This window comes from Perognathus longimembris, unplaced genomic scaffold (assembly GCF_023159225.1).
Source record: "Perognathus longimembris pacificus isolate PPM17 unplaced genomic scaffold, ASM2315922v1 HiC_scaffold_157, whole genome shotgun sequence".
In the NCBI taxonomy this organism is placed as follows: Eukaryota; Metazoa; Chordata; class Mammalia; order Rodentia; family Heteromyidae; genus Perognathus; species Perognathus longimembris.
In genome coordinates this window covers 14,979-28,061 of record NW_025956584.1, presented here as the reverse complement: position 1 = coordinate 28,061, position 13,083 = coordinate 14,979, and the positions used below count along the sequence as shown (strand labels likewise).

The 13,083-nt window shown below is 39.6% G+C and overlaps 1 non-coding gene across 1 annotated transcript; it reads right to left on the bottom strand.

Moving 5' to 3' along the window:
- Window positions 1-11,337: 11,337 nt before the first annotated feature.
- Window positions 11,338-11,409, bottom strand: Trnae-cuc. Its single transcript has one exon. It is a non-coding gene; the product is annotated as a tRNA-Glu (tRNA).
- Between the last annotated feature and the right edge of the window lie 1,674 nt (window positions 11,410-13,083).

The following is a 13,083-nucleotide window of genomic DNA, read 5'->3' as shown; positions in this document are numbered from 1 at the left end:
ACCTTCTAATATTTACTATTTACTGATGGCTAATGCCATTGAATATATACACATGTCTTCCATGGGCTAATATGCCATTTGTTTTTCTTCTTTGGAGAACCGTCTATGGATTTTCACCCAAGTTCTCATTGGATTCACTGGTTTCTAGTAGCTTTTTTTTAATTATTATTATCATAGTTCATTATACATTCCAGATACCCATCCTTTGTTAGGTACATGGCAAACATTGGCTGTGGCACTTATTAACTGAGGTAGAATTGAAACTGAGCAGGGTGGACATTCTGGAAACTTGTTAAAATTTTCATGAATTAAACATTCACAGATATAAGATGACAACATCCAGAGGATGTCCTAGAGGTGGAGCCTCAGAGGTAACATCACAGAGCCACAAATAGGGTATCAGTAGACAGATCGAGTGCATGGCCTCTGGCTGGTGAGGAGAAGCTTGGATTCCAGTTTTCTCTCATGCAATTTTGCTGAGTAACATTCTGGAGAGAGCTGTGGCAGGAGCCTGATTCCTAAGTGAAAGCATGTGGGTATGCAGGAAATATGCACCTCATGTGGAGAAGGCTCGTTGGTGAAACAAAACAGACAGACAAAACATAGCCCTTGAGTTCTGACTTGTGGGGACCTGGTCAGCACAAATGTCAAAAGGTAAAAATGAAAGAAAATACCAGTGAATGCATTTGGAATGGTGAAGGTGTAGCCACACTCTACCAGAGCCACTACCTCTCTACCTGAGAGCCACTGAGCAGGCAGAGGGGTCTCCAGGGAACCCAGCTTGCCTTTTGGTGGTTGTGAGCCCTGACCTCTTGGGGCCTTCCTGATTGCTCAGAAGACCAAGGAAGATTTTAAGGATAAATTTGTCCAGACATCTTTGTACCTCGTACACTGAGTTTAAATGTTGAGAACTTATTCAAAATGCTGAACCATCCCATTTGTTCCTTGTTTCTTTAGCAAATCTGACATCAGGGAAAAAGAAGGCCTGAATAACCTATGTAGACATGGGTTGATATGTCATTCAAAGAGTAGCCTTCCCAGTGGTAAATGGCTTTTCTGTTCTTCACTTTACACTTTACTCCGATACCTCACTTCCCAGAGATTTTAATAAATATTACTCATTTAATTAAAGTATAAGGAACACAACTTGAAATTACTTTTAGACAGCACCTATATCCTCCTTGCTCTTCACACTGGATGAAATCTCTCAGAGGCTATTCTATCCTCCGTGGTTGTGGTCAAGAGTCCACACCAGAACCCGGGGTGCTGTGTGTCTCTCCTCCCTACACCTGAGACCATGGTGGTTATGTGGCTGTAAATTGTCCTCCTGTGCTCAGGAGTGCATTGTTGAACAAAGAGTACTTTACCACACCTGCTGGCATCCTAGCATGACTCCACATGTTTGCTCCATGATGGCTGCAAGATGATAGGATAAGTCTGCTTTTAGAAGATTCCCACTACCATGTTCCTCAAGCCCCAGTAAAGCCATATAGCACTGCTTTGTCCCTGGAGACAAACATCATGGTCTGCCTGGGGCTGACATTTTGGCACCCTGGCTTTTGTGCAGTTCTGTATACCACAGTGCCTCTTGCTCATGACATATTGCTGGATGCCATGGCTCCTAGTCTGCACTGTTTCAGGAACAGGAGAGGAGATTTTTGGAGCAAAACTCCAAAGCAATGACATTCAGTAGGACCTAATTGGTACAATAATTCCTGATTACATTTCAGATAGGGATTTTGATTTTAATTTCAATAAGGAATCCTTTATATAATTTACTGTCCATTATATAGGTTCTGTGTGGCCTGGGCTCTGTGCCCTTCCCTCTCTTCAGATTTTCCTATGGTTCAGCTTGCGCTGGTGGCCCCCTTTTGGTCTTGGCCTGGGAACACTACACATCATGGGCTTCTTGACTTGTGAAATGAGCAAGCTCTCCTTTTCTACTAAGCTATGGATGCTACCTCAGGGCTCAGTCCTTTTCTGAGGTGCCAGGAAGGTTTGTGTCCATTACTGTCAGGGAGAAAATGGCCTCTGGAATGTCACCAGTTGATAACTTGTCACCACTTTCTAGCTCATCACCAGGCCCTATCATTTCACTGCTCTCTACTTTGACACCAGTCTCTAGCTTCACACCAGCCCCTGGCTTGTCCCCAGCCCCTAGTTGTCAATGCCCTGCAGTTTGCCACCAGTCTTTAGCTTGTCACCAGCTCCTAGCTTGTCACCTGCTTCTGACTTGACATCTCCTCTGCCCCCTTTCTAGTATGTATTTAATAGTAGTTAATTGATTAATTTTCAAGAGATTAATTTCCAGAGATGTTATCTAGGTGCCACTACCACCCACAGTTGAAGCAGTTTCAACCTAGTTTCTCTATACCCTGACAATGTTGCCTCTTGGAGATAAAGAGAACATTGGCAGAATGTTCAACATCATTCCCCACTGCACCTAGCTCATGTTCCTTTCTCTGTATTATGTGGATGACCTGGAAGCACAAATTGCCCACTGAGACATTAGGAGGCATAGAACATGTCTCCTAGTACTCCCTCTGGTTGGTCACATGCAATGATGTAGGGAATCATCTGCAGGATGAGATTCTGCTTCTATATTTTAGGATCTAAACTGAATTTCCTCATGAATAAAAGAAGAACAATATATCAAGCATCAAGCCCTGTTGTTATAACTGAAATTAATGTGCCTAAATAGAATAAAACCAATATGTGGCCCAGGCCAGCATTCAACAAGCACTGACTATTACTAATTACCTGATTACATTCTTTCTATTTTTGGATATGACTATATAAGCCAAACATTACTAATCTCTACTGGTTTTAATTCAGGAATTTCTAAGTCCAAGTTTCAATTCTAACTGTAGCATCTACCTGTCCTTACACCTAAAGTATGAGGTGATTAGGCCTCCTGTTTTCCAAATAAATAGTCATGAGTTCCAGGAAACTTCAGAAACAAATCTAATCTGTCTGTTTTATAGAAGATATTGCATGTATTATTCAAGTTGGAAATGTATTAGTCGAGTAGGAAATTACATCACCTATAATTAGAAACATCACCTATAAGTGCCATCACCTAAAACTTCAGCCTTGACCTAAAGTAGTTAGTTTGGAAATGTGTTCATTAATTATTTTTTATTATTATTATTATAACTATCATGTTTATGTGGAGATTATTTCCTGCCCTTATGTAAGAAAAATCAATTGATCACCACAGAATTCATGCTAGAGATTTCATTTTACCACTTCCATATCAACAACCACAAAATACCAATGCATTTAAAACCCCTTTTATAATATTAAAAATTTAAAATTTCCCTTGGACAAATGTAAGGATTTGGTCTGTTCACAGAATTTTGGTGGAAATTATACTGTTGTAATGTTTTTAGTCTTATATGGTTTATCTTCATAAAGTGCTTTGCAAATGCAAGGAAAGAAATGACACTGTTCAACAGAGAGCATGACCTATGTAAATATAACCCCTGACCTATGTAAGTATAACCTGACCTATGTAAATATAACCCCTCTGAACATGACCTTTAGAATAATAAAGACAAAATCTAACAAAAGCAAATCCTTTATCTCCTAAGAAAATGATGTTGGTAATAGCTAAGGACTGATCAAAGTGTCCAATTTTATAGCTGATTATACTTTTGGTTTTGCTTAAAATTTTCTGAAAACAAATGTCAGTTCAGTATAATACACACAACTACTTATTATAAGACTTAAGATTCTAGGTATTATGCTCAAAAAAAATGTATAAAAGTGTTGAATCAGAAAGCCTTGACACAGGGAATTCCCTGAAGAACAATATGCCTATACCCATATTATTCTGCGGAAGGATGTAAAGTGGGAATCAGTTTTTAAAAAGTGACTGAATTTCATATACATGAAGCCCTGGTTTCAATTCCCCAGCACCACATATACAGAAAACAGCCAGACGTGGCGCTGTGACTCAAGTGGCAGAGTGCTAGCCTTGAGTGATTCCAAGGGCCAGGACTGGCAAAAAATAAATAAATAAATGTAAAACATTAAAAAGTGACTGAATATCTTATCACATTTTTTCATCATGGTTGATCTGGAGAAAGGATTCTTCAATAAAAAGTGGAAAGTAATTAATCTAGCATTAAAAAACACAGATTAAAATAATGTTGAGTATAGTTTTACCAATACTCATTAAAGAGGTTTAATAAAGAGAATTTTTAGCTGGATGCTGGTGTTTCACCCTGGTGAGCCCAGTTACTCAGAAGGCTCAGAGCTGAAGATCTCATATGAAAGCCAGCTCAGGCAAAAACAAGCCATAAGTAGAGCTGTGGCTCAAGTGGTGGAGCACTAGCCTGAGCACAAAAGCTCAGAAACAGCACACAGATGCTGAGTTCAAGACTCAAGACTGCTATGGGTACACAAATAAAGATCTTAAATACATATCAGGATGCATTTTAGTTGACAGAAAAATGGTATGCTAATTTATACAAACTTATTAACTTAATTTATATAAAAGTTTCTTAAACTCTCCTATATAAGCATGCCTTTAGGATGTAGTTTGAGAATTTAAACATGTATGATCTCCAGTATTATAATTGTAGATTAAAACGGACACAGACTGGCATCAAAATACACTATCTTGTCCATTAAACTTAAGTGTAGCCAAGAATCATGAGAAAATGAACAAGGCTGAGAAAAAGCAAAATTTCAAGTACAGTTTATGAGCATCATAAAATACATGAGTCATATGCCACCATGCCACTGTATGAGTCAATGTCTCACAAACCTTTTCCCAGGTTATCTACCACTTATTTCTTAATCAAAATGCAGTTGTGTTCACACTAGCAGCTGTATGATGAATGTACCATGTGTCTGTAAAGTTGATTAGGATTTTGTAAAGGAAAACACAAAATAAACTTATTTCATTTAGTAGGTAAGCTGATTTAGAAGACAGCTTGAGGAAAAACTGTAGTAATAGTAGTAAAGTCAGAAATCTATCAAAGAATACCAATAGACATAAACTATTGCTTGATCAAATTAAGAGTAAGTACTTGGTAAGGGATCACCTTGTCACATCCCTAATCTCAGTCAATACCCATCAGCTTAGCCCCAACAGGAGAAATGACAGCTTTTGTATGTGGAGCATATACTCATTGTCATCTAGCAGGAAAAGTCTGTACTTGAGATCTCAGCCAAGACATTTGACTATAAGACACCATACTTGAAACTATGTCATGCTCTCTGAAGGTTACTATCCCCCATTCAATATTGTGTAATTTTACTCTTCCCAATTCTCAATGTAAAACTATATCCATCCATCTATCTCTCTGTCTGTCTGTCTGTCTGTCTATCTGTATGTATGTATAGAAGTAAATGCTCAAACATAACACACACACACACACACACACACACACACACAATTTCATTAACTCTTGCCTTGATCTATGTAATTTCAGGAATCATCCTTTAAACAGGAATTGTTCCAGCAATCTGGAGCGTCTTAGTGAGGGAAACTCCAGGAATAATAACAAGCAAGGCTAGTTCAAATGTCTGAACTTCACTGCTGAGAAGTGAGAGCTCATTCTGACATTATCCCACAGAACACCCAACCAAAGATGTATGGAATATAGACTACATAACATTGTTTTTACAGTCAAATTCAATGCAAGGTCCTGAGAATCTAGAAAGTTTTCCCCGTTTTTCTAGATATGTTAGGTAAAAAGCAAATGAACACCAAAAGGGTAGGGTAGAAGGATAAAATTAAGGAAGACATAAAAGCACAGAAACAAATTTCAGGCATGAGTACTTGCTAAATCTACCCATGACATTTGGGTATTCTGGGGGTTCTGGGTATTTGGGGATTCTGGTCAAGGTACATTTTATAGATAGATAGGTCAGTATGATATCCTCTGTTTAACTGACTGAGGTTAAGAAAAAATAATTAAAAATTAAATGGCTTAATTTTCAGCTGTATCTAAATCCAGCAATCAACTTAATTTCTGTTTAATGTCAAACAGTATGATGAAGAGAAAACTTTAGTTGGCTTTAATCTTATATCAGAAAAAGTTTGAAATAAACATACAATTATCCTATTTGAGTAATTTTTTGAAGTACTAGGGGATTTTCACAGTAAGGAAAATAGAAATAAATTACTCAAAATCTGATGTTACATATAAAACAAAGTTTAAAACACATTTGACAGGGGCTGGGGATATAGCCTAGTGGCAAGAGTGCCTGCCTCGGATACACGAGGCCCTAGGTTCGATTCCCCAGCACCACATATACAGAAAACGGCCAGAAGCGGCGCTGTGGCTCAAGTGGCAGAGTGCTAGCCTTGAGCGGGAAGAAGCCAGGGACAGTGCTTAAGCCCTGAGTCCAAGGCCCAGGACTGGCCAAAAAAAAAAAAAAACCACATTTGACATATTCAGTGATGGCTAACCAATGGTCCTTATATCAAAACAGTAAATTCTCTTTGTGGAATTTTATTTTATTTTAATTTTGTATTTTATTTTATTTTTTTACTCTTCTTTTTTTTTTTTTTTGGCCAGTCCTGGGGCTTGGACTCAGGGGAATTTTATTTTTAATAAGTGAAATGTGCATTACTATCAAGTAACATAAAGACAGATGGAGAGGTAGGATTAACTTTATTATTAGAAGAATTAAAGAAATGAGGTATAATTTCTTGTCTTGTTTTCGATCATTTTTGCTTTCACAGAGATCATATTAGGCCTTTACGTAATTTCAGAGAAAGGCAATATGGTTTGCCATTGATATAATCATGAACTGATCATTCAAGACAGCATTTGGATTATGGAAAAATTTTGAATAAATTCCTAATTATAGATCTATAATAAGCTTTTCTTATTTTTGGAAAGGCGTTGAATGTAAAATACAAAACAAATGTCTGTGTTCAAAATGAGACCATTTTCATATATTTATTGTAGACAGTATTCCTACATCTGTGTGGAATTCAGGTATTTAGAAGATGTCACTTTTGTTGGTAGACTTGCTAATATGAAAGTTGGAAAAATATGACCTTTTGGCTTGTGGCTTTTACAATTCTTCACTGTGAGCTTTTTCCTTACAAATCTTCTATACAACCATGAACATTACACATTCACCATTTACATAGGGTGAGACACTGCTTTAAAATATTCACTTTCAATAGCAAGCTTCAAAATTTCCCCAAGCAGTGTGGAATATGGCACACAGTACATGGAGTGTTTTAGCTTTCTAAATATATAATGCATAACACACCATAATATCTGCTCTTTTATCCAATGTAATTCCTTTCTTGGGCATCAACTAGCAATGATGATTTTAAAATTCATTCATTGTGAATGAATTGTTAATCCACATTACTTTTCAGATTGAATGGAATTTTTACTATTCTGAAAAATTTGAGTAAATTTTATGCAATTGTAGATTACTCTAAGAAAAACTGAAAACATGATTTCTCAAAACATGTATGGGTTCTAATTCAATATAAGCTTAACTAGTAAGAGGTTCTGCCTAAGTCACATTTTCTTTAACTATGTTACCTATTTCTTTTTATTTTACACCATGAGAAAATTTCTTTTTTACAACACTCAGATATTTTTCCTGCTTCTTTTCCTTTAGGGCATAGTCTAATTATGTTCATATACTGTCCTTAAACTTACAATTTTTTAGCTGCAGCCTCAGCAGGCTGGGTTGAAAATGACGATTGATGAGTATAGCTATCACTCTAGCTACACTAATAGTTATATTAAATTATACTACTAATAATAATATACAAGGCTTGCTGAATATAGCTATCACTGGAGCTATACTAATAGGCATATGGATAATTACACTTCTAATAATATTTTCAGATAGTCTCTTGTTTTTGCCCATAACAGATCCCTCATCATAGCAATCATTTACTATACCTCTTTCTTCTGCCGCAACACTATGCCTTTACTGGACATTTTTAAAACAATGGTTTATCTTTCTGTTTAAACACCATTCACAGTATCTGCAAAACAATAATTTAAACCTTAGGAAATACTGTTACTCTAGATCAGGTAAAATATGCAACTCTGAGACCCTAAGAGGAGAGTTTGAAAAGGTGGAACTTATTCTTAAGCTGCTTTCTTGTTTGAGCATCATGACAACACTGGCACTCCCTTTCCCATATCTTATTATCAACATAATGTCAAGCCAACACTCTTTGTGAAATGTTACTAGACATCTTTATTAACTACTATTAACTACTATTAGTGCTTTGATCACTAATGAAAAAATTCAAAATCTAAACATGTCTTGGTTAGAGAAGGAAAATATAAGAAGATTGATAAAACTACTGATTTTAAAAATCTTTAAAAATCCATAATCTATATCTGTTGTAATCCTAATCAGGACACAGGCCTAGGGTTCTCTGAGCCTCAGAATAACAAATATAGGTTCATCAAAGTAATTAAAGTAATCTGAAAATACATATATATATATATATATATATAAAATTTGGCAAATCTAACAACAAATTAAATAATCTGTGTTTCAATTAATTGTTAATTACATTTTTGTTTTGGTAAATGTACTGCCATTATAAATTATAAATTCTTTTTTATGTATTGTCAAAGTGATGTATAGAGGAACTATAGTTTCATACATAAGACACTGAGTATATTTCTTATCTAACTTGTTACCTCATTTTACTACCACCTTCCAGCAACAAATACTCTCCATCCCAGTTGTGCAGTTGGTTTATAGCATATTGTCTTGTAAGTATTGCTGTTGCATTGTTTCACCTTTTATCCTTTGTCTCTCCATTTTGATGTTCCCCTTTCCTTCCCTAGTTCCCATAAACATACATACAATATCCAGAGTATCAAAATCAGTTACAGTGACATCAGTGACATGGGGAAGAAAAACACAAGAAAAAGGCACAATTTCACATGACACAATGAATAATAACAACAATGATAAGCCATTTATTTCTATAAGTTGGAGTTAATTTCGCTTACCATCATTTTATGTGATCATATGTACATAGTGATTGAGCTATTGTGATCTTCTGCTAGGGTTATCCTAGACATTTACTCATTATTACCAACAATGGAAACCATTAGCAACATCTTTATAAGAGTCTCCTGTGTGACAGGAGGCATAAAACAATCCACAGTAAGTGTCTACATAAACATTAACATAAGACAAGCAGCTGAAAGAGAGGACATGGGTCACACAAATTTGCCATAGTTGTCCAGGTAGGAGATCCCATGGGATTAATCCACATGGTGGGAACAGCATGAGTAAGTGGACAATGGGCACATTAGTGAAGCATTTCAAACACCTGCTCACAGTTTAATTTAAACAGTTTACAAAGGGAGGGTGCATTTTGAAGAAGTCTTTGTGTGTGAGTTAGGTGCAGCTTCAATGGGGGATTGAATAAGCATGGCAAACCAAGTTAATTCATCAGTAAAGGCATTGTCATATGTTTCAGGTCCAGGTAAAAGACAATGAGCACAAATATGAAAAATAAGAACAGGAGCTGTGTGTTGTAACAGTTATTCCTGAAGGATAGTAAAAAGATGCAGCAGCTCCTCATTTGATGGAAGAATAATGGCCTCTGGAATGCATTGTAAGACAGAAACAACATACTCGATATGTGAGCACAAATTTATAGCAAAAGACAAAGTGGCAGCAAACATCTCTACCTTTGTGCAGAAGTATTATATTGAGCCTGTCTGGTAGAAAATTATGATGAGCCCACCTTTTCTGTACTTAGACCTATCAATAAACTCAATGGGAGCATGAAGAATCGGCTTAGGGGAAAAAAAAGGAGCAGGCAGTGTGAGAACCAAGGAAAATTGTACCCCTGAGCTCCTAGAAACAATGGGGCTTGTAAAATTTCACTGTCTTAGAGTTTACACTTAGTTTCTATAACTCCATTTTGGTGACTCCATGCTAGAGGGTGTACCCCCAACTGTGAGAGTAGTTCTTCATAGTATGACATTTAAAAATATATGTAGCCCTGTTCCTCCCTATATCTAGGTAGCAATAATAGTAACAGATGTGAAAATGATCATAGTAAGATATTATAGAAATAGAACATAGTAGTAGTTACAGAAATGCCATGCAACTGTCAGGTTGGTCCACTTATGATTGAGTACTGGATTGTTTTGGCCCACTCATGCTTACTTAGTTGATATCAGGAGAACATGGTAACAACTGTTAAAATAAAGTTGGTATTAGGTCAGCCTTATCATGAAATTCTGCTCCACAAACAGCTTGCTTAACACATCTGTGACTTGGTCTACCCCTGCATTGACCCCTCCATCTGTGCTATGGTGAGCACCTGCTGTAGAATGCATAGCTTCTACCTTTAAAAACCCAGCCCTGTGGTGGCTCATTGCTATTCTTTACCATCTTGATGGTGGAGAGCAGGCTCTGTGCACAGCTAAATAAAGATTCCTAGCCCATTTGACTGAGTGCTGGTGACTTTGTCATGGGTGTGAATTCTGGGTGGCCAAGATTCTATATTTCTTGGAGGCCCCAGTTAGATCCTAGCCTCAGGCCTTGGCCCTAGGAACTAAGGCAGGGGAAGACACCTCCAGCAGTAGGGGGCAGCTGACAAGATTCTGCTTTATCCTCGGCTCAAGGACTGTGATGGTGATTTCTTGCTCTGGAGATTTCCCAGGGTCAATGTTTGCAGGAGTCTTTTTGGAAATCCTCTGGAGGTAAGTGTTTTATATTTTGTGTACTGACTGAAGCAGGTCTTGAAAAGCATAGAGAATAAAATTGTGACCATTATGCCCCTAACACCTATTCTGCTTCTGTACCAGCAGTCTTCCTAACCACACACGCCGTCCCCCCGCCTTGTGAACTATGTACTACCCGCATCTGGACAATATCTGGCACTGAGACATGATTAATTGTCCGCACCCGGAGCCCACTCAAGGTTGGACATAACTGTCAGCTCTCAGACCCCAGCCTGGAACCTGGACAAAGGAGCTAGGAAGCGCCTGGCTCCAGGAATGTGGCTACATGACCACTCCTGGAGGCCCACCCCCAGGGTTAAGGCTATCTGACCCATGCTTTGGCAGGAAGACCCAGGCCAGTCCTCAGACGACCAGTAAACTAGGGTGAATGTCAACCAATCATGTACTTGTAACTGGGGGTCTTCCTCATCTTCCCTCATCTTCCTGTACCTGTCTATAAGAACTGTGCTGGAATTGTGCCCGGGGCCTCTCAGCATCACTGACAATGAGTGCTGGGGGCGGGGGGAACCGGGTTCGAACTCACAATAAACGACCTTGCGGTTTGGCTTTGACTCTGGACTCTGATGGCTGTCTTTGGGGGCCTTAAGAATCTAGGCATTACATGTGGTTCCCTGACCGGGAATTGAACCCGGGCCACGGTGGTGAGAACGCTGAATCCTAACCACTAGACCACCAGGGACAATTGTCAGCAGCTCCTCAGGATCCTGTTCACCACAGAAGAACAGGAGAGAATCCAGGCAGAAGCCAGGAAACTAGCTAGTCCCAGGAGATGATGGCCAGTGCACTGTTAACCCTGACTTGATTAATGCTGCTTTTCCCTTAACCAGACCCCCACAGAATGACTGGGACTACAATACAGCGGAAGGTAGGGGAAGGCTACAGGTTTATCACCAGACTCTGATGGCAGGTCTCCGGGCTGCAGCATGCAAGCCCACTAATTTGGCCAAGGTATACTCGGTGTTGCAAGGAAAAGCGGAGAGTCCAGCAGGGTATCTGGAGAGATTAATGGAAACTTTTAGGCAGTTTACTCCAATGAACCCTGAGGCCCCTGAGAATCAGGCAGCAGTGGTTATATCCTTTGTAAATCAGGCAGCTCCCGACATTAAAAGAAAGTTACAGAAATTAGAAGACTTGGAAGGAAAGCAGGTTCAGGATTTACTTAGAATTGCTCAGAAAGTTTTTAATAATCAGGAGGCACCGGAAGAGCGACAGCTGAAGGCTAGAGAAGGATGACTAGAGCACTAGTGACAGTAGTACAGCAGGATAGGCCCTCACGAGAAAGGGCATCCTCCCCCCACCCTGCACGAGGAAATCTAGGCAGAGACCAGTGCGCCTATTGCAAGGAGACAGGCCATTGGGCTAGGGAATGCCCAAAGAACAAAAAGCGGACAGGCCAATGGTGATGCAGGCCTGCCTCCACAGTACTGGTCACCCAGGACCCAGAAACTAGGGGAGATGGGGTTTGGATCCCCTCCTTGAACCTAGGGTAACTTTGCAAATGGAGGGGTCCCCGGTTCAATTCCTTGTAGACATCAGGGCTCAGCACTCAGTCCTAACAAAATCCTGTGGAAAGTTATCCGCTAAATCCTCATGGGTGCAGGGAGCCACAGGAGTCAAAAAATACCCCTGGACAACCCAAAGGACGGTGGACCTAGGAACAGGAAAAGTGACTCACTCCTTCTTGGTCATCCCTGAAATCCCATACCCCTTACTGGGAAGGGATCTGTTGACAAAGATGGGAGCCCAGATCCATTTCTTACCAAGTGGGCCTGAAGTGACTGACTCTCAGAACAAGCCAATATCTATTTTGACCCTAGCCTTGGATGATGAGTATAGACTCCATCAGGAGCATGCTCCCCCTGAGCAGGATATAGACTCTTGGCTCCGACGCTTCCCGGAAGCATGGGCAGAAACAGGGGGTATGGGGATGGCTAAACACCGCCCAGCCCTATATATAGAGACCAAGCCTGGAGTCGACCCCTTACGAGTACGACAATACCCCATGCCCATAGAGGCACAAGTGGGAATTACACCCCATATTCAACGCCTCCTAGATCAGGGGGTCCTGCACACCTGTCACTCAGCATGGAACACCCCATTGCTGCCGATATGCAAGCCCAATAGCGGCGAGTATAGGCCAGTACAAGACTTGAGGGAAGTTAACAAGCAGGTAATGGACATTCACCCCACTGTGCCCAATCCCTATACCCTCCTGAGCACCCTGGACCCAGAAAAGCAATGGTATACTGTTCTGGATTTCAAAGATGCCTTCTTCAGTCTGCCTTTAGCCCCGAAAAGCCAGGAACTCTTTGCATTCGAATGGACCGATCCGAAAAAGGGCATAAATGGCCAG